Here is a 21,757-nt window from a genome sequence, read left to right on the forward strand (position 1 = left end):
AATGAACCACGAGCTATACGAGCTTGATATACTTCAGCGATTTAACATCCACGTGTTTTTCTAGCTTGATATTGCTATTTGATGCAGCAGTTGAAGAAAGTAGATGTAGTGGTAGAGCGTGTATCCGGTAGAGCATTAATCGCACTTGATGTTGGCCTTAATGGCCATGTATCGTTTTTGACGAGATCTAGTTGATTTTTAGTGACGTTAAACGCTCATAATCTGATCTTAGATTGAAGTTGCAGACATTCTCTATTGCGTTTTTCTAACTTGGCATCATATCATGAATTTTAATACGCTTAATTATGTTAGTGTGGATGTAAAGCTTAAATATTAACTGTTCTATGTAAATCATTATCTCCTATCAATGTTGTTTAAATAATTAAAACTAAATTAAAATAACACGATGTACGGGACTTTAAGCAGACTTTTTTGGCAGAATCATACCAATAGAGGCAAAATCTTTGCAATGAACTGCAGACAAAACAAAGCAGGATTAAATAAGAAATATGAATGCAACAAGTCATATCTGAATTATACATAAGTTTTTGAATAAAAACCTTTAAGTGATCTAAATGTATTTTGATATTGAAAAATATTCCAAAAACAAATTGACGCCAGTTTGAAGCCTGAAAGGGTTCAAGATAAAAGAAGACCTCCCTATTTCTCGTGCATAACATTTAAAGAATGCATAGCAAAAACAGGAAACAAAAACATAATAAAGTTTTTGAATATAAAAGAGATAGCGAAGAATGAGTTGGATCAGTAGTGATTTGCTTAAAAAAAACAGAATTTTCAAGAATGAAAAGAAAAACATTTAAAGAAGTCCTTTTAAAAAACTTATAAAAATTGAATCAGTTCCTCCTGCTATTATTGAAAAAATTTCAGTAAATGGAAAAGGGAGTTTTTAATAATAAATTGTAAAAGTACTTATAGCAGAGGTTTCCAAGCATTTCTTAAATGTGTATCAGTTCTCATTTCTACTATTGGAGAAATCCCAATGGAGTTTCTATAAGTTCTCAACTGTTTGTTATGAATTTGGTGTCAAACTAAAATTCGTTATAAGAGACAAATTGTTATATAGTATATAGTTATATAGTAATGAACTAATAAATACTAATAATATTCTTTTCCAATAAAAAGAAATTAATTGAGTTGTTATTTAAAATAATTATTAAGAATAAAAAAATGAAGCTACTTAACTCTGAAAGTTATTTGCGAAAGATAAGAGATATATTTAAAATTAAGTGTCCTTATAAATTTGTCTTCCTCTTGGAATATTAATTTAGTAATAGTATTTGTTTTAAAACACATCCGGCATGAATATAGCAAATATTTTTGTCACGTTTCTGTCGTACTTTTCTTGTAACCAAATTAGTTTAATATGCGAAAAAATTTGTATACTCGAACCATTGTCCGTGGAGTAACAAATAAATAAGCACATCACAACTACAGAGAAACCCTTCGAAGTTAAGCCACAATGCAAATTCATGGTGCCAGCTTAATAGAAAAGATCAAGTAAGTGTGGCCGTGTCCATTGTCTGATTACAAATGGAGCAACAACACTGCATAGCTCATGCAATAACCAAATATTGGATGAACACGAGGAAAGGTGAAATACTCGTACAAACTGTGCATGCCATGCCAGGCCATGCAATGTTAGCATAAGGTATAGTCGGATCATGTAGCGTTATTATGTAGCGATGTGGCGTTATGAGTTTGCCATCTATATTACACGGGCATCTCATATGGAACACGTTTTTGCAAATTGCTATGGTAAGTGGAGCACTATAATATATGTTCGTGGTTCTACAATTTTAATTCGTGCATTTTGTTTCGCTTTGTGCAGGACAAATTGAGCTTGTCAGATTCAAAATTATGCATTTGATATGAGGGCAATGTTTAGTCAGTGGACTGAATTGTGCCCCAATATTTGCGAAGGATTATTATCAATTTGATTCGTTTAATTGTGAGAGAAAATGTTAATCTTCTGTTAGAGATTAGTTTTTCTGTTTTTTAATTTTCTAAAAATTTTTATGGAAATTTTGCTATATGTTGTAATGTGTATTAAATATTAATATTAAATATGTTTATATTTAATTACTATAAATAATTTTTTTATAATTTTACTTTAAATAAGTAAAATAAATTACTATACAAATATGTTTGAAATGTTTCTACATAATTTTGGGTAAATAACTTGCTTTATTCACACCAATGATTCTAGTCGCTGGATGAAACTTCTTCCTGGTGGACATAGCTTTCTTTAAGACATTGTCATATTAATTCAACATATGTGTTAGAAAACAGTGAGCGATGTAGGTATGTCAGTTTCTCTGTTCTATTCTAATTATAAACGCGGTATCTTAAATGAGCAGCAACAATCTACGTTGCTAATGCCATCTTTGGTCCGCTTTTCAAAGTATTCACTTCGTGAATACTGCTTAATTAGGCCAAAGAAAGGTTTCTTGCTACTCCGACAAAATATTTAAAGTGTTATAAATTAATTTAAAGTGTTATATATTTTGCCCCAGTTTTAGTAATCGAAAAGTAAAATAAGTCTTAAGTGAATCTCGATTGAAAAAATTACCACAGATTTACTCATCGAAAACGTCATAAGATTTTATTATATATGTATGTTAATATGGAACGGTATTTTTGTTTTCAGCCTTGTAAAGATTGCTTGCAAGATTGTGATGATAAATCTGTATTTATATTCATTCGTGGTATTTTCTGACTACATTCTTAACTTCATCTTTCACTGGAGCTATTCTGTGGTCACGATGGATTTGGACGTTAGTAACATACCATGGAGCATTTACCATTTCTCTAAGAGTCTTAGAGAAGTTTCGATATTGAATGTTGAGGCATTAACAGTTGAATGTTGTAGATATGTACTTGTTTCAGCATATTTAGCACTGGTTTTAGTACATTCCTGTATGCAATACTTTAACAATACTTAAAGGATGGGGGATTTGCTTTTTTTTTAAATATGCGTTTTCTATATCAGACATCTATCCAATTTCTGTGTGAATGGAATCTAAGTTTTAGAAAACACGCTGATAATGTTTTTATTTGTTATTCATGATTTTATATACTCTTAGGTAATGAATTTTTAAAGTCATCAACATTTTTTTTTCATACATAATGTGATTAAAAATTAAAATGATTAAAAATTTTGGTAAGCAAATTTGCCAAATATACAAATCATATTAAAAAAAAAATAACCAAAAATCCAAATATGAAATTGTTTTATATATATGTTCGGCTTTTCATCTCACATATGATTGTATATAATTTTTTATTGCAAAATTTGATCTAAACGTGACCGTGAAACCCGAACTTCATTAAAACGTACCAACTCAATTGAACTTGGAACTTATATCTTATCATTGTTTGTACTTACCAAAAGGTGAGTCCATTTAGCTTTTGCCCTGCTGCGCCTGCATCTTTTGTGATTTTATTCTGTTGTGTAGCCATAATACACTCAACTTATTCCACTCTACTTGCCTTGCATCTATGGCAAATAATGAAACAATCAGTGTGGGGAGGTTAAAAGTAGCGAAAAATTCTGCGCTTATTTGTATCTCAATGTTGTTGTTCGTACATATCTGCACTGGAATTATCGGTCACGTAGTTAAACAAACATTTCATGGATTTACTTTTGCACGTATCCGATCACATGGAGTTTAATCCACTTTATGGCACGTTGCAGCACACAGTGCATTTCTGTACGTATGCAATCGTCATGGAAAATTATAGAAAATAGCCATAATCGATGATAATCGCTTTCTGGCGCACAGCATTCTGCTTCAACGCGATGTGTTGTCCCATTTCGTGTAGCGCCACTTGGGGTTGAGATACAATTACAATTGTTTTGTTTGATCAACGATCTTACATTGGGTTTTTTCAATTCAAAACTTCAGAATTTAGTCGATTAAATATTGAACATGTGCACTTTTAGTGTCTTTTTCGTGTGAGGAAGTAATTTGATACGTCAATTGAGAAATAATCAAATATTTGCCTCGAAGTAAAAACTTTTTTATACGTAAACATATACGTATAATACTTATACAAATGTTATATTTGCATAAGTTCCCATTGACTCATATCTATTGAAATTGATATAAACAATTTTTAGATAATAAATTTAAAATACCTGAAGCAAACTGTATATAAATACTTATTCCGTTTAAGTAATTTAAAGTTCTTCATTTAAAGTATCATTTAGCGTAACATCAGAACAAAATAAATGTCAAATTGAAGTTTTGACCAACGCACACCTGTGATCTATATCCAAGAATGTAGCGCAAATAAATAATATTTTATTATTCTATATATGTTACATATTAAAAAAAATTAAAACCTTTATAAAGCTATGGTAAACTTTGATTAAGTTTACCATAGCTTCAAAAGTTTTTATACAAAAACGTCTTACAATTGTTCTTTCCAGAAAACGTTATGAAAGATATTCTAAATATATAATACATGATCTGATTAGGGTTAAAGATTTTTCACAACTTCAATATATTTATAATTCACTTTAATGTTCTTCTTCTTAGGCTGTTGCTGACCGATTAAGGACCCTTTTCAATAACTATTGATTGTCAGATGAGGTAGAAGAAAATGGTACTCATCTATATTGCTACTGTATGATACTTGCTACAGACACTGTATTCACTGCAAAGTTTCACTTCCTCTACTGCATGTTCGATATGATCATTAAATATTAATGCAGTGAGATAATTACTAATTACTAATGAGGTTAATTATTTTCTTTACATAAAAGCTATTTTCATGTCTCCTTTTGATATCATTAACAGATGAAGATAAGTTTTTTAACATAAAAGACTTGTTTTTACACTCCTATAAAGAGGTAAAGATGATTATAGCTACATTACAGAAACCTTGTAGATTTTATAAAGTATTTATATTACAGGTTAGGTGCCAGATCAAGTACTACATGCCAACTATACTCCAAATGTAGAAGCGCTAACTTAGTACATAGAAATCAGTCGAAAGTAGCGTTAATATTTGTCCCAAAGGGTTCCCTATAGTACATGTCTACCGGCTCACGCAGAACAAACACCGAAGCATCTGTAGTGTCAGAACCAGGCTTATGGTGGCTCCTACAAAAATTTTTGAGGGGGCTCTTAAGTCAATTGCATTTTTACTTTAAATAAAATGATCGAAATATTGAACTGTTAATGAACTTGAATAAATTTCATTATTAATCACAATCAACGGACTTTTTTTAAATAAAAATGTGATTGAACTAATAATTCACGAAGTTGATTTTACAATTAATTTGTTGTTAATTTTAGTTAGTAACTAAAAATTAGTGCTTATAGATATGTTAGAACTCATCTAACTTAAAAAAAATTTAATAAGTTAAAAATGTATTTAAATTCAAAATTTAAAATCATATTATATAGTCAGAGATATTTACATACACAATAATGTACATCATTTTAAATATCTACACAATTTGAATACAAATCATTTATTGGTTGAAGCATATAGAGAAGCGATTACGAATACGATGACTAAAATGCATGCAAGAGTAAATCACAAAATAAAAACTTACCATGTGAAGCGCCAAAATGCTGTTTATGTTAAAGAAGGCGGAGTCTAAGCACTTTGGAGCTGAAAAAAAAAAATAAAAGAAAACATATAAAAACCGGCAGATACAAACAAGCAATACACACGTTTATGAAATATAAGAGTATGTAAAAATATGTACATGAACAACAATAACAACATATTCAACTCGTGTGCAATACAATACTCCAGTACAGAGCGTATGATACATGCCCGCACTCATACAATGTATCCACACACAATGGAGAGAAAAAATCCCAATAATGGAAAACTTAAAATGGTGTGAGTAGAAATGAAAAAATGAGTGAATATGAAACTTAAACGAGTGGAATATACATAATCGCCGCGATATACGAGCTTAACTGCACATTTTCAGTGTAAAAGGAAAACATGGTATATGAGAAAATATATGGCAATAAATATGTTATGACAAAATGTTTACAAATTATAATTGTTTTTGTTTTTAATTTATGGCTAATTTTTGCGAGTGTTACACGTTTGCAATGTTTACACAGAAATCACAATAATTAAATTTTAATTAAATTTATTTTGAAAACTATGCAATAAAACTAAGTAATCAGAAATATTTCATGAAACTAATTCCATTTCTAAATATTACTACAAAATTAAAATTAATTTTGTTATAAGAGTAGTAGTAAGGTAGGTACACTGGTTGCCTAAGATCACATTTAGACCTGATAGACTCGTTGCTATACAATATATGAATCTTTAATGGCAACTAATAAGGATACTTACTTACTTGCTCCTGTCTTCCTCTCCTAGTGAAGCATAGGTCCTCAGTGGAGCATAGGGCCTCAGTGGATCATAGGGCTGTATAGGCATATATATGTACCATTTAAGATTTTTGTGTCATTAGTAAATCTTATTCAAGTTTTCCACACAGTTTTGGCATGAACTGAGAATAAATGCTCTGCTTCCTTAGTAATATTTATTACATATTATTATAACGTGTTTAAAAAATTTTTAAACTTTATTTTTTGTGCTGTTACCGGAAGTTTTTATTTACACTTATTAGTTTGTAATATTTTATTGGCGAAAAAGATATATATATATATATATATATATATAAATAAATATATAGCATAATATATATAAATATATAAAATATATAGCATAATATTTTATTGTCAAAAAATAAAACCTGCCAGTCTCTTACGCCTACTGAATAAATTAAATCATTGCTATAGTAAATGTAAATGCACCTAAAAATGTTCTTCAAAAACTTAACTTCAGCCCCTCCGGGAGATCTCCTCCTCCGTTATAATTTGTTTTAGAACATATAAACGGATTTTCCTATCGATAAAAATCTTTAAAGAAGTAGTTTGACTTCGATGTGCAGACATAAGGCGAAGTCATTGATTGTAAAATTAGGACCGAACCATCAAGTGATCCTTAAGCATATGTCCCCTTCATTCGAACAAACGAGCTTAGGCTACTTAGGGTTGCCAATGTGATTATGACGCTCTAAAAAAAACGATGACTAAATTAATAGTAAAGAATGTATGTTACTCCATTCAGTAACAGCAAGTTGTTTACATTAATTTACAGTAATTAGGACTTGGCCTAAAAACGTTTTAGTTATTACGAACCATTAATTCGAGACAACAAGAAAAGTGTTGAATCTTAGTCTCTCAGTCCAAATAGATCTGAGATCAATTAGAATATTAATTTATTTTTGTTTTTAAAAGGCTTCTGTAAATCTTTGTCTCAATGAAATCACTGAAATATGTTAGTTTTTATAGTTTTTATTTATATACTATTTATATCTAATATAATTTACTGTATAAATATAGCCCACATTTTCAAGTTGATTGAATTTCTTTCTCATCATATCGTGAATAATTCTTACTATTGATTTTGAAAATATGTAAGACTATTTATTTCTGAATCCGATTACAATTTCAGTTACAAATGAAAAACAAATAAATAATATATTAACAATATGCAATAAAGATTATATAGTAGGCATTATGTTCCTCCTTCTCAATGGGGGTTCAGTTCCTCCGCAATGAAAAACCATCTAGGTCATATTGAACCAGATCAGGTCTGTGATAATATAAATCAAGAGATATTATTAAAAGCTCAATAACAATAATTTGCCAGTAATGTTTAAGAGACTGTTCTGATATAACATAATAGATACTATATGCAATTGGTTGTTTTAAGAATAATGATTTGAAAATTAATTTTAAGAAAGGTAAAAGCTATTTATTGACTTAGGGTTGTATTATATTTTATATATATGTACCATATTTTGTATTATTTCTTTTAAAATAAAGATTACTACTCCATCTTTCCTCTACGTTTTCTTCTTCCGACTACCTCATTAAACAGTTTTTTGTTTAGAACCTCGTCTTCATTCACCACTGGGCGCATAAGCTAGCGAAGTAGTTGCTAGTAAAGCTCAGTATTTGAGAATTATTTTGAGAAGAAACTTAATATTATAATACATATAAGTAGGGAAGTTAGAGCACTATTATCTAGTTGTTCTTGAACTTTACTTATTATTATTATAATATTATATTGCTGTTTCATATTTCTTGTAAGTAAAATTGTAATGAAAATTAAATTTTTTAAACTTAAATCTATTTTGTATATATGCTTAAAGTGTCATTATTCTGTGAATTTGCTATTTCTTATTTTGCTTTATCTTTAAAGAATTTCTAGAAACTAGAAAAAGTTCACAAAAAGATAAAATATAAATGTACTCACATAATTAATAAAAATTTTATAAAATTTGCATACAAAAATACAATATGCACTGGAATTAGTGAATAAAATATGAAAATATCCATACCACATAAATAAATAACAAATTAAAAAAGATGAAATAAAGAAAAGGAAAACCAGCCAAAATGAAAATATGAGAAAAAATGTAAGGGCATTTCCATGTTACGGAAAAATTTGAGCATAAATTTGCACTATTCCTGCTCTTCCAGTAAACCGAAATGAATGAAGCAAACTCAAATGTCGTCGATGTGTCTGAAGTGAAGCAGGCAGAATGAGTTGTTCACCTTCTTTTGGAACGGTGAAACCGAAGTAGCTCCCCTTCGTTGAGAGCACATCGCAGTGAAAAAAGAGAAAATATTTGAGTGAATATTTTTTTTTGAATGTATTCGTGTGCATAACGTAAAATGATGGGTGGGAGAATGGAGCTCAGCTTAAATTTTATGTACGTTTCATTTTTTTTAAGATACAACAATTTTTATGTATATTTTGTACATACAAAAGGGTTAAAAACCGGCATTTTTTTGTAAAATTTATTTTATGTTAGATTTTTGTTATTAATTTAAGATTTTTTAGTAGTAAATCATAAAATTACTTACAATATTTATAAAATAAATTTAGTATAAATTATGCTCATACATTTAATGAATCTGACATACGTGTAATAATATTTATTTATATAGAGAAAATTTATAGCATTGAAAATTGTCTGGTATGCTTTTAAATGCTGAAGCTCGGTATTATGATGTCGGATGCCCTACGTCCAACCAGAAATTTAATTCGAAAGTAGACTTTCTTCAGTTATGCTCAATAATAGTTTCAGTAATTAAAAATGACTATGTTATCTAATTTAACAATCAGGGTCCATCAAATGTTTCAGCTCTAGCCCCCCAATCTCCCTAAAACGATCATACCGACAAACAGTGTGGCAGAATTAAAATTATACCATCAAAATTCGGTACTTTCTGAACCAGTAAAGCGGGCTTTACTTTGAATGCATGTATTTTGACACCAATGGGCTTACGGAAACTTCTTTTAATTTGGGCCCAAACAAGGTTAAGTTTAGATTTTTTTGTATATCTCAAAAAGCCAGAAAGTTATATGATATTTAACACATTTTTCTGATGTATTATATTATATTTTATTATTTTAGCATTTTATTAGTGATACCATTTTAAGAGGAAATAAGAAATATATTTGATAAACTCCATATTAAATGATAAGTTTAAAAATAAAATTACTTTTGAGTATTATAACAAAATTGTTAATATTAAATTAAGTTTTTAGAGAAAAATAATTTAACATTTAATTTACTAAGAAAATGAAATCTTATCTTATCCAACAGTTAAATTCATTTATTTAGTTTAGTTTCGCAAGAATCTCTTGGTTCCATATTTAAATATAATATAAATTAATTAGAAGACACGCTGATTTCAATTACGTGAATTTCATATTGCTGGAACTTTTCTACAGGACACATTTTGATCTTCGTAAAGAAAGAGTATTATAGGTATTATATGGAAAATTATAGTACTATAGTATATATTATAGTATTATAGAGTATTTTATGGATTTAACTTTTTAACAATATAAAATTCTCACATATACAGACACCTAACTCTTTATACAAAAACTCTTGAAATTTTAAGAATTAATTAGTTTTAAGAAAAATTAACTACATTTGCAACATTTTACAAAATAATTCACAAAAAAATTTATTTATGATCATTTTGATAAAAAAAAAACATTCTTTATTTTCATTTCGTAAAGAAAACCCAATTGCCAAATATTCATTTAAGCTCAATTGTTGTACTAAAGATCTCAAGAAATCAACTGTAAATCCATATTCATCATAAACTTAGAACTAAATTTTGTATATTTAAGAAATGTTTTGGTTTTGTTAATGTGACTATTGCATAATATATAAAGTTAGTACTATTGAAAAGCACTATTCTGCTCTAAAATATTGTGAAGAAATGAATCATTTTTATAAATAGAGTTTTCGAAACTTTAAACTACCGAATAGCACTTGAAATGCTGAAATTGTAATGTAATATATTTGATTATGGAAGATAATGTTTTAGAAAATTAGCAAATCGATTTTGTTTGCTTTAGTTACTCATATAATGGTTTTATATGGTAATTAATCAATTTTTTATTTTTATTAAAATTAAAGGAATTATTTAATCATAATTTTTATTTAATCTAATTGCTACTTAAGTCTATAGTCATCATCAGAACTAAAGTCCTGACTTTTTTTTTTTTAAGAAAATTGACCAATTAACCTGAGAAAACAATTATATTAAAAATTGTTAAGTCCGTAAATAATAAATATTTAATTATTCATGAAATTAAAAGTTACATTTTCTTGCATATTTCCATAGTTAGTAAAAAAGATAAACGAATTTGTTTAAATTATATAAAAATAACATAATTATGATAATAATATTATTTCCTATAGTAAGACAAATACTTTGAAATATATATATAACTTGGATTTCTGCTAAATTCTATGACGATAGAATCTGAAATGCTAGAGTTTATTTATAGAATATATGCAAAAATAAATCTCAATATTGTATCCCAAAGCTTTGGCTTTTACATAAAAGCATGTGTAATTTTAATTTATCCAATAAATTAATTTGTAATGAGTTAAGTTAACCATTTTAATATTTTATGGGGAATCAATCGCATAAAAATTCAAGTGTTTCACTAGCTTGATCATGTCGTGCGAATGGAAGAAAATGCTGCAGCTAGAAAGGTGTTTGATTAATTAAAACGAGTAGGTGGCCAACGATATGAAGAGACCCTATACTATCAACTGTCGATGGCAATCCACTGCTCTGGTTGGCTGAAGGAGGTTACTGTTACTTACGTCTGTAATCTTATTCTCTCAGTGTATCATGATGAAATATGAGGCGATACTATTAGGTTGATATAGTTAATAATAGTCCAAATAGACTTTAAGGTGAACACAATTTCATGAAAGGGAAAAATCACTCGCAGAATTTTGTTATGTCGCAAGTGGAAAATGCAGAAGCGAATGTCTGCATATTCTGTGGAAGAGGCTGATTGAACTGACGATTTAGATATATCCTTTTGAACTATAAAATGCTGGAATAGAGTATTTGATAGTGCCTGAAATAGTAGTAATTGTGTTTGAAATAAGTTGTTGTACTAGAAAAAAATTTATTCTGTCCAAAAGCAAATAATGCAAAATTTGCATGTGACATACTTCTTTGGATTGGAACAAATTATCTATTCTGAAAACTATACACTTGCCAGAAGTATTCGGGAAATTTAAAAATATCTCACGTCTTTTTCTCATCGTGATAATAAGATCTCTCACATATTAGCACAGCATTTGATTTTTTGAAAGTCAAAATATCAAAAACATGGGTCATCATTCACATAGTCTTGATTCGAAACTCAATAACTTTTTTTTGTTTCATTATTTATGGTAGACATAAGAACCTATTGCAATATTTAGAAATCAGTGTTTAGAGATGTGCCGAGTAAAGTGTAGGAATGTTATAACAAATGGTTTAAATTCAGGAAGTAGAGTATACCTAGATTAGTGGCGAATGTTTGAAAGCTGGAAGAAGGAGTTTTAGTTTATTTATTTTCATCAAATAAGGTAGAAAGATGTAATTACAATAATTCAAATTTTTTTGTTTTTAATTTTAATTTACTGGGCTGACAATATAAATAGAAAGTTCAGTAATTCATTTAAAACCTTAATTAGGTTTTGACAAATATTTGATCTAAAATTTTGTAATATTTAATAGTACCAAGAATTTATTTTACTGATTTTCTATAATAATAATTACTTAATGAGTTATCACTAACGGCCCACATTTTTTTTACATTGAAATTGATTAATTCGCCAGCTCAAACTTCCAATACACATAATTCATTCATCTTTTGAAGTTGAAATATTTAATTTCGTAAATTGTCGAGAATTTAACAGGCAGAATTTTACCTGCCAAAAGCAGTGAAACTAGGAAAATAGAAATTTTTCATTAAGAAATTGAAAGCCGAGAATTTATTTTTGCATTTTCTGTGAACATTTTATTTAGGTGCGTTTTAAGATTTTAGCTAGAGAAGTTATCAAACTGGAATTGATGGAAGTTTCTAAAGTATATAAAGAATAAAAATGTTTTATTTTAAATGTTACTATCAATATATTTAAATTGAAAAGATATTAGTATAATTTAAATAATTTTCATCCACCTACAAACGTTCACATTTAATATACTGAAACGGAATGAGACGTACATATATCATAAAACCTTACCTTCTAATTAAACTAAAAGATAAATTCTTTTACGCACATCTTGGCTCAAATAAAAGCCTTAAGAAATTACTATTATTTTGTAAACCTCATTAAGGGTTGAAGAAGATGGTTGCAAAACTTTTCCCAACTTATCAGAAAAAGTTTTTGTTAAATAAGCCTTTATCCTTATTACGAAAATGGTTTTATTTGTACAAAGTTATGTGTTGTTAATATTAAAAATAAAACACATTATATAAAAATAAACATAAGCTTAAATTTGTCTATATAGTATATAATTGCACCATCTACCAAGTATTCTCATTCTATAAATTAAGCGAAGTATGGTGAGAGAAAATTAATTTATTTTTCCACATTATTACATTATAATTATTAAAGTGAACGAATTTCTTTTTAAATTTCAATAATTTCATTACAAATTCTGTTTACAATTAACACTCAATTTTTCATCATTTTATAAGTATAAGTAAAAAATTTGCAATAATTTTACGAATCTTAAAAAACTAACATTTATGCTATTGAGCTAGAGTAATCGTATTTATCAATGATTTTCTTTTAAGACGATTAAGTGTAGGTGCAGAAGAAAAATGTCGAACATGAGGATTTGGATCAGACTTGAGGCTCTCTCGGAATTACGTCTATCTTGGCGAATAACTTATTCAACCGTTGGTAAATATAGATATTTTGTAGGTTTTTGTTTTTGTCGGAAAATTTTATTTTATTTTTATTTTACTCTCTGGATGCTTAATTGATTCTTTTCCACAACTTTTAGAATGAGTATTTATAGGAATGAGCAGTTTTTCTGCGTGGGTTCCTATACACCAGTGACCACCCAAAACTCCAAACAATATTTCAGTAGTTTGGATGGATCTAATTTGAGCAGGGTAAAAAAATTATTTATTGAATTTCATAAAGAAACGCTAAATGCTTTATAATCGGTTACTGCCGGTTGTAGTATTAAAGATCTTAATATATCAACATTATTTGTTTACTATTCATGAACTTGAAGCTAAATTTAACTTATTAAAAAAACGTTTGGTTTTTGTTGCTGTGATTATTGCATAACATCATAAATAAGTACTATTAAAAAGTGCTATTCTACACTTAAAGAGTTTGAAGAAATTATTAATATTTTATAAATAGAATGTTCCCAACCTTATTGTACCGAATAGCAGTTTAAATGCTTTAATTGGGGTGTAAGTTATATAATTTGTAGAAGCGTCATCAGTTCTCATGTTTTCCGATATATTTTGATATAAAAATGTGTTGAAAATTGGCTATACATGAATAACATAAAATATATCAGTAGTTTAAATGAGAATCTAATCTAATCTAATTTTATTGGTGTAAGATAAAAATTATTTATTGACTACAGAGTTTATCTCTGACTTATACCTGTTAAGTATACGGGCTAATATATTATAAATTAACACAGATTTATAAGACTGTGTGCTTAAGCGTATTGCGTATTAACTTTATTGAAACGAATAAAATATAGGTTTGACCAATACAGATTGGTACAGATGTACATAAATATACATTATATATTATATACATTAGACACATCACTTTGGTACAAACATTACAATGAACTAAAAAAACAAAAATAATATCACAACACAGTTTTATTCATTTTATACACAACACAACATCTAATATAACATTTACTGGTAACAAATGTTGAAGATATCTGCAATAAAGTTCATTTAATAAATATTTATCATATTTATTATAAGCTACTCACCAAAATCCACCCCGCATTAAACTAATTGCACGATGCACCCACAACATAACCAAGTGATCTGCAATTACATTGAGATAAAAATTTAAAATATAATTAATTAAATGAATCATACACTTAGCTGATTTATTTATGAATTATATTTCTATTTTTTTAAATTAATTTTTATATTTATTAAATTAATATTTATTAAACTAAATTAAAAAAATCAAAAGATGCACCGAATGCATTTTTAATCACATTTTGCAATAATCAAAACAAAACAGCAGAATAGAAAACAAGAACTGCCAAAAATATTCACCGCAAGAGAAACTCAAAGAGACGTAAAGTGCACAAGCAGAACGGCAAAGTAAACAAGACTTGCGTGAGATCAGCTGTAAATAAAATGATACGCTACAAAAAAGCTCGGTTGGTTGAGTGTTTAAGACGCGCATTTTTGTTCAGACGGCGACTTGTAAAATGTTTACTAAGGCACATACTCCTGGGGATTACAAGTTGAAATTGGCACTAGTTGCACATAGAAAATTTCGATATAAAGAAATTATTTACACGAAGGAATATATTGTATTTAAAATAATTACATTGCGATCGGCTGTAGTACGCCTACTGCAAATGAAATAATTTTTAATCAAAATACAAAGGAATATATCCATATCAGTATATATTTACACGAAGGATTAGCTTACATTCAGTAATTATATCATTACGATTGGATGTAGTACACCTACTGTAATAAATAATAATAATTCCAAGTTAAATACGAAACAATATTTCTATATAAGGATTTATTCAACTGAAGGCATAATAAACAAAAGGGTACTTCGAGATAAAGAAGTATTCAAACTAAACTTGTCTATATACGATCGGCTGTTACACACTTTAAAATAACAGTTTCGAAGAAAACACCACCAACACAAGATCTACACCAGGATATTCACGACTATTACTGTGCACCGGATCGATTGGTATTCATCATAATAATAACATATTTAAATACTTCATTATTGTCTAATTTTTCTCGAATTATAAAATTTTTATTATAATAAATTATAAACCTAATAAACAAAATAACGTCTTTGAGTATTTTGGTCACAATTAGAAATTTATTGTGACGATTCTGGATAGGTTGAGGATACCCCAGCAAAACGAAACGACCGCAAGAAAATGTCGTTACACAGATTACCACCTGATATAGTGATATAATATAATATAAAATATCTTTTCATTTTTTATCACCTAGTCACCCATACACCAAAGATTTTATACTTCTATTTGACTAAAAACCCGGAAAACCCATCAAACCGTTCTACGAGTATATATCTATTAACTCATTATTTTTAAGATAATATTAGTTAAAGGTAAGTAGAAAAAGTAAATATAAAAACTGTGTGTAGTACCTATAAATTTTGATTCCAAACAAAAAGAAATTAATAACGATCAGACTTAAAACTTTTTATCCAGAATAGTTATAAAAATAGAATAGTTATGAAAACATAGAATATAATAAAAAGAAATTCTAAAGTTCACTTGGTTATATTAAAATATTTAATTAATATTAGTAAACCCGGGTACCCGGATATAGAACAACATTATTGTTTTTTAGTTTATCTTTATTTACTCTAGTGTTAAATAATAACCAATTGTTAAATAATAGAAAATGTGTATAGAGCAGCAATACAAAACATAAATCCGAAAAATAAACACACATTTTCATTTTGAAAAAATTGCTGGAGAATAAATGCTTCAATATACTCCTATTGTCACTATTAAATATATAGATACGTAGATATGTGTATATTAAATATATAGATATAATATATCTATATTATTGTGAGAAAGTAAAAATTATTCAAAAATTAAAAAGACTCCAGTGCACAATATTTTATTTCTTCCAGTTACAAATTATAATGGTTTTAATAATAAAAAAAAGTGATGAGTGTTTATAATAACTATAAGTATACAAAATACTTATAATTATACATTTAATATAGAAAAAGAATTGTCTGGAAAGGTGTCGAAAAAAACTCATAACATTATGGTTAAAAAATTTTTTTTAATAAAAACAAAAAAGAATAAATCCATAAATTTAAAAACAAATTGAGTCGATAATCAAGTTTTCATGACATGGAAAATATGTTTAAAAAAAAGAGGAAAAAGAACAGAGAAAAATATTTAATATAAAATATATAATAATCAAATATATAATATTAAATATATTATTATATTTATATAATAAAAAAAAATAAAAAGATTAACAAATAATATGGTAAAAAATTTTAAAAATACAATTTTAATAATAAACAGATGAAACCAATAAATAAAAAAATTAACAAAAACAAAATAAACCAGAACAGCAAAACCAGAACATTTTTAATGACAATAACAAAAAAGAATATCAATAAAAACTACACTTAAGATAAATAAGAAAGTACAATTAAAACATGGATGAAATGTTAAATTGACAATATAATAAAAAAAAATAAGTAATAAAAAAAAAATTAATAGGAAAACGCTAAGGATAACAACATCAGTAGACTTACTAACTAAAATTAAAAAAAAAAATAATATGACTAAAACTAAAGTTAAATTTAATTTAAATTTGAGACCCTATATTGCGCTGGTTCGAAGAGTGTCTCTGGAATTTTTGAGACAAGAAACAACATTCCCGTAGGCATTGGTACTCACGTAAAAGTTTTATTTCAGTAATACTTAATATTAAATAGAGTCTATGAAGTAATGACCATGCTAAAAGTGTGCACAAAGTAATATATCGTAATGATTAAAAGATCCATAGATTAATAATTCACTCTAAATGTGAAGAATGATAAATAAATCAATAACGATTGCAATAACAACGTTAGAGGTGAGGCAAAGTAGGGTGACTGCAGAGGAAAATAAAAATGAGTGGTGCCAAATCTCTGCCAGGTCACGAAATAGTTTAGCTTTCCATTAAGTCTTTTTATTTAAAAATAAAAAGCTTATTCAATATTTTTTTACTGTACGTAAATAATAAGCAACAAAGTTACGAAAAACGTTGGATCCTATTAAGCAGTGGACATTAACATGAGGCACACATTTTACAGTATTTCATTTGCACAGTGGCAGTCCGAGCATTTTTCATATATATCTCAATCTATATTTTCTGGAGGCCAAAGCTGGACATTCATAGAGAAAATGTGTATTTGGTTTTCCTGTAAGTTACTAACATACAACTTCTACAATGAGTATTAATAAGAATGCTTCTCTGATTGATTTTCTATACAGCAGTGACCAGTGAAGACTGCAAGAAGCCATACATTTCTTGGTTTCTTGTAATGAGTTTTCAAGATGTTGTCTTGTTATATGAGGGCCATCTTACATAGGACCCAACTGTCGTTCACTTATTATTGACAAGCTGAACAAGTAGAGGTAAGTACTTTTCTTTACGTACTCCAGAAGAACATAAACTGGTATACCTAGGAATACATCTATGGAAGTAATAAGTTGGATCAAATTGTTCGAATTTTCATTCCTTGCAAGTTGCAACGTTCCTATGTTCATGGACCCGGATGAGAGTGATGTCAGCTATTCAGTTTAATTCGTTAATTGCCTCTTAACATTCCTTAATTAGCTTTGTTTTTATTCAGTAAATTATATTTATATAAGTACGCATATTAAGCCATCGTTGTTTGAATTTCATTTTTAATATTATTGAAACATTGTTTTGTATTTTTTTTATTTCTGTTGATCTTTTTGTTTGTTACAGGGTTCCCACTTTGCTTTTTTAAGCGATACGATATAGGTACCAGCATATAGAAATATAACGCAAAATTATGTGGCTCATTATATTTTAATACATATCAATATTTTCCTATAAGTACTCGATGAAGTGTTATATTGAACATCTTTTCGGTCACTGCGTCTGCTTTTCCTAAAAATAGGCCAAACATTTTTTATATATAACTCAGATGATTGTTAGAAACGATCAACTATCCTTAATATGGATATGGATTCCATATACATAGACGATTTGTCGGTGGTATTGAATTGTTTAATAGGCTGTAAAAAAATTACTGCGATTATATGGCAATACAAAGATTTTTATTGATCTAGCCTAACTAAATAAATGTATTTAAAATCCATCGTTTAAGGAAATTTGTGATTTCAGCTTCTTAATGAGTTCCCAATCCCAGTTTCTTACTTTATTTAAAACAATAAGAACAATATTAGCTACATAAGAGTCAACGAAAGATATGTTGATCATAGGCAAAAATGAAAGATCAGAGACTTTGAAATTAATTGTCGACATCTCACAATCATCGTTTATTTTATTCAAAAAGAAGCCAAGAGCGTAATTCGAGCCTTTATGATTTAACTATCTGAACACAACAAAAACAATAAATTCTTGTTGCTACAGTAACAACAAAAACACACTACAAAGAATAGGAAGAACAATAACAATAAAAACTAAAACTACGGCAAAAAAAAATATGTAAACACAACAACAAATCGAAAAGTGATCGCGACGATTGATCATTTAGCGCTTTGCTGCTTCTCTCGCAGTTGTTGTTGCTGTTGTTAGTGTTGTTGGTGTTGTTGGTGTTGTTAGCTTTGCTGTAGCAATATTTGGTGTTACAGATGCTGTTAAAAGCGCACTTCTCATACCTTAACATACCCGCAGGGTCCGAAGTGTTCATATTTGTCGGTTAACATTTTTGCAAATATTTAATTTATGGCTATGTCGATATTTTGTTGCAATGATCGTGTGCCCGGATTTAGTCTTCAACGATTTTGCTTTGAAGCTCGGATTGCCACAAATGAATTTTAAACGGTGGTAGTATTAATTTGCTAATGAGTGCCTGATTTCAGCCTAATAACATTTATGATAGGATTTTTGAGGCATTCATCCCATAAGCGAATATCTTTTGGGTATTGATCAAATAAAATTTATATGATATTTTTTGTTCATCCAAAATATTTTTGTTTTTCTTTTAAATATTTTTGTTTCATTTTGAGCAATTTATTAGGTTTTGATTTATTTGTTAAAGTATTGCAAATGAGGTCGCGATAACATTTAACTGCAGTTAATGGTTATCAAATTCCCTCGTTGCAGTCGATAGGTCTGTCCAGTTTTTGCTTTGCGGTTTGCTTTAATTTTAATTTAATTTTGGCATCTTTTGTCTCTTGGGAAATCTCGAATGATCGCGCTCTGTTTAAATTTAGTTGTAAAATGTCATTTCGTGCAGACAAGTTCGCAAAGCTAATAATAAGATTAGTAGTTAGTTGGATGGATGGATGAACTGGCCCTTATTACATTAGTTTTGCGCTTGTATCTTGTCTTAATGGTTAGCATTTCATTTTCTAGTATTTTTCTTTTTGGGAGTTAGAGCAGAAAATCAGTGTCGAAATTTGTCGAAAATAATAAATTATCTTTATTAAAACCGAGTTTCTTTAGATTTTATTTTGATACATTACCTCATAATTCTGAAACTATTTTCATGAACTTTAAACTTTTTGTATAAATTATATGTTGGGAAAAATAACCCCATATATATTGCTATTGAATCTGATAATTATTTTAATTTGTGTCTTTATTTCTGCAAAATATTTTGCCTTTTATTCCGTTTCCTTTAAAATAGTAACATTTTAAGTTTTTGAAACTTATGAATTTATTTACTAATAAAGATCCATTTAAATAGTTAAAGCATTATATTAATAGTATAAAAAAATATAATTTTCTAAAACAAAAAATAAATTTATTCATTTGGTATTTTTTTTCGAACATTACGACCTGTTGTTCGACTTACCTGGTTTCTAAAATTCAAAACTGCGATCATAATGGAATATATTACTATATATTTTATTTCATCTAAATATTATATTACTAACTATATAATTACACAGACTTTAAATATATTATTTATTATAAAATGTTGCTTGCAATAGCCATGGATTCATAATATATAATACATTGAATAGTATCTTCGTATTTCATTTGGATAATTTTAATTGTGTCATTATACTCTTAAAATTTTCAAAATGCAATAAATTTGTTGATATGACACATATTTCAAATTACTTCAAATAAATCCTTTCAATGTATTTAAAAAAAATTCTCAAATTTCAAATTCATTGCATCCAACTTTTAAAACTCTTTTAAATTATTCTTTTTTGTCGTTATTCCTTATATTAAATATTTTTCAAGACTAACAATATAAATATTTCTGACTTCTATAGGCAGTTCTATTATGATATAAGAAAATGGTGCTTTAAAATAGCACTTCATCTAAATATTATATATGGAAGTACTGTTAAAGGGTTTCATGTTAATTTTTAACAAGATGCGAAGCATAAAACACAATAGAGGAAAGTGGTTGGTGAAGTATTATTCTACTCTAAACTAATGTGCTAGGAAAGAAAGTATAAATTATAATATTTAGTGATGTATCTATTACAAATTAATAAGAGATCCAATCTAAGAAAAATATTTTAGTCTCAAACTACTTTAATTATTGTCTAATATGAATTTTTTTGTTATATTCGTATTAAACTCTAAGTAGCATAAGTTAACTTATTAATTTAACGTATTCGATTGTGCTACTCATAATTGTGTCGAAATGAAATAAACTATTCTATATATTTTTTGGAGTTTTCGACTTCCGCACGTATTGAATTTTATTTAACAATGATTAAATTATCAGTTTTTGTTAAATTATATTATTGATGTCACATATCGTAGTAACGTTGTTGGAAAAATTGCTGTGATAAATCTGGTGTCTTCCAGTTTCTGTATAGAATATCTACTCTAGAAATTAATCCACCAATAAGACTAGATTCAATAATGGCAATTATTTCAGTTGGAAAGTTTTTTTCACACTTTTTGAATTTTTCTATTATCTTTGACGGTATGCTTTTATACTACACAATTGTGATGATATATAAATTTTATACACTTCTTAGGTTATTATGAATGAGCAGAGAAAAAAGAGAGAGAACTCTATTGGGAAATGCTACAAAGACTCTCACAATCTAAAATGCTTTTAGGGACTTACAACCTAAAACGTTTTAAAGATTGCATAGTATAAACAAAAACTAATATAAGAATTATTACGGGATTACTGACCGGTCACTGCAGATTGAATAATCACCTATCGAAGTTAGGAATTCAATCCAACTCAGACTGCAGATATTGCAGGGAAGAGAGAGAAACGGCATACCATGTGCTTGGGGAGTGCCCGGCACTGATGCATAAGCGAAAGAAACACCTAGGAGGGTATTTCATGGATCATAAGGATTCAAGACTGGGGAAGATAGGATCCATACTGTCTTTCATTAAAGAAATCGGACTTGGAGAAATACTCTAACCCGACAAAGGGGCACAATAGATCTTTCAG

The 21,757-nt window shown here is 28.0% G+C and overlaps 1 protein-coding gene across 1 annotated transcript in view; it reads right to left on the bottom strand.

Annotated features, from left to right (window-relative positions):
• The window catches only part of LOC119674511, a 284,554-nt gene extending 270,109 nt beyond the window's left edge, over positions 1 to 14,445 (bottom strand). The window contains exons 1-2 of the mRNA XM_038085653.1: positions 14,388 to 14,445; positions 5,588 to 5,646 (exon numbers count right to left, since the gene is read on the bottom strand). The gene's annotated coding sequence lies outside the window, so the exon portion shown is untranslated. The remainder of the gene's footprint in view (positions 1 to 5,587; positions 5,647 to 14,387) is intronic.
• Positions 14,446 to 21,757: the final 7,312 nt, after the last annotated feature.

The sequence above is a fragment of the Teleopsis dalmanni genome, chromosome 2 (assembly GCF_002237135.1).
Source record: "Teleopsis dalmanni isolate 2A chromosome 2, ASM223713v2, whole genome shotgun sequence".
Taxonomy (NCBI): Eukaryota; Metazoa; Arthropoda; class Insecta; order Diptera; family Diopsidae; genus Teleopsis; species Teleopsis dalmanni.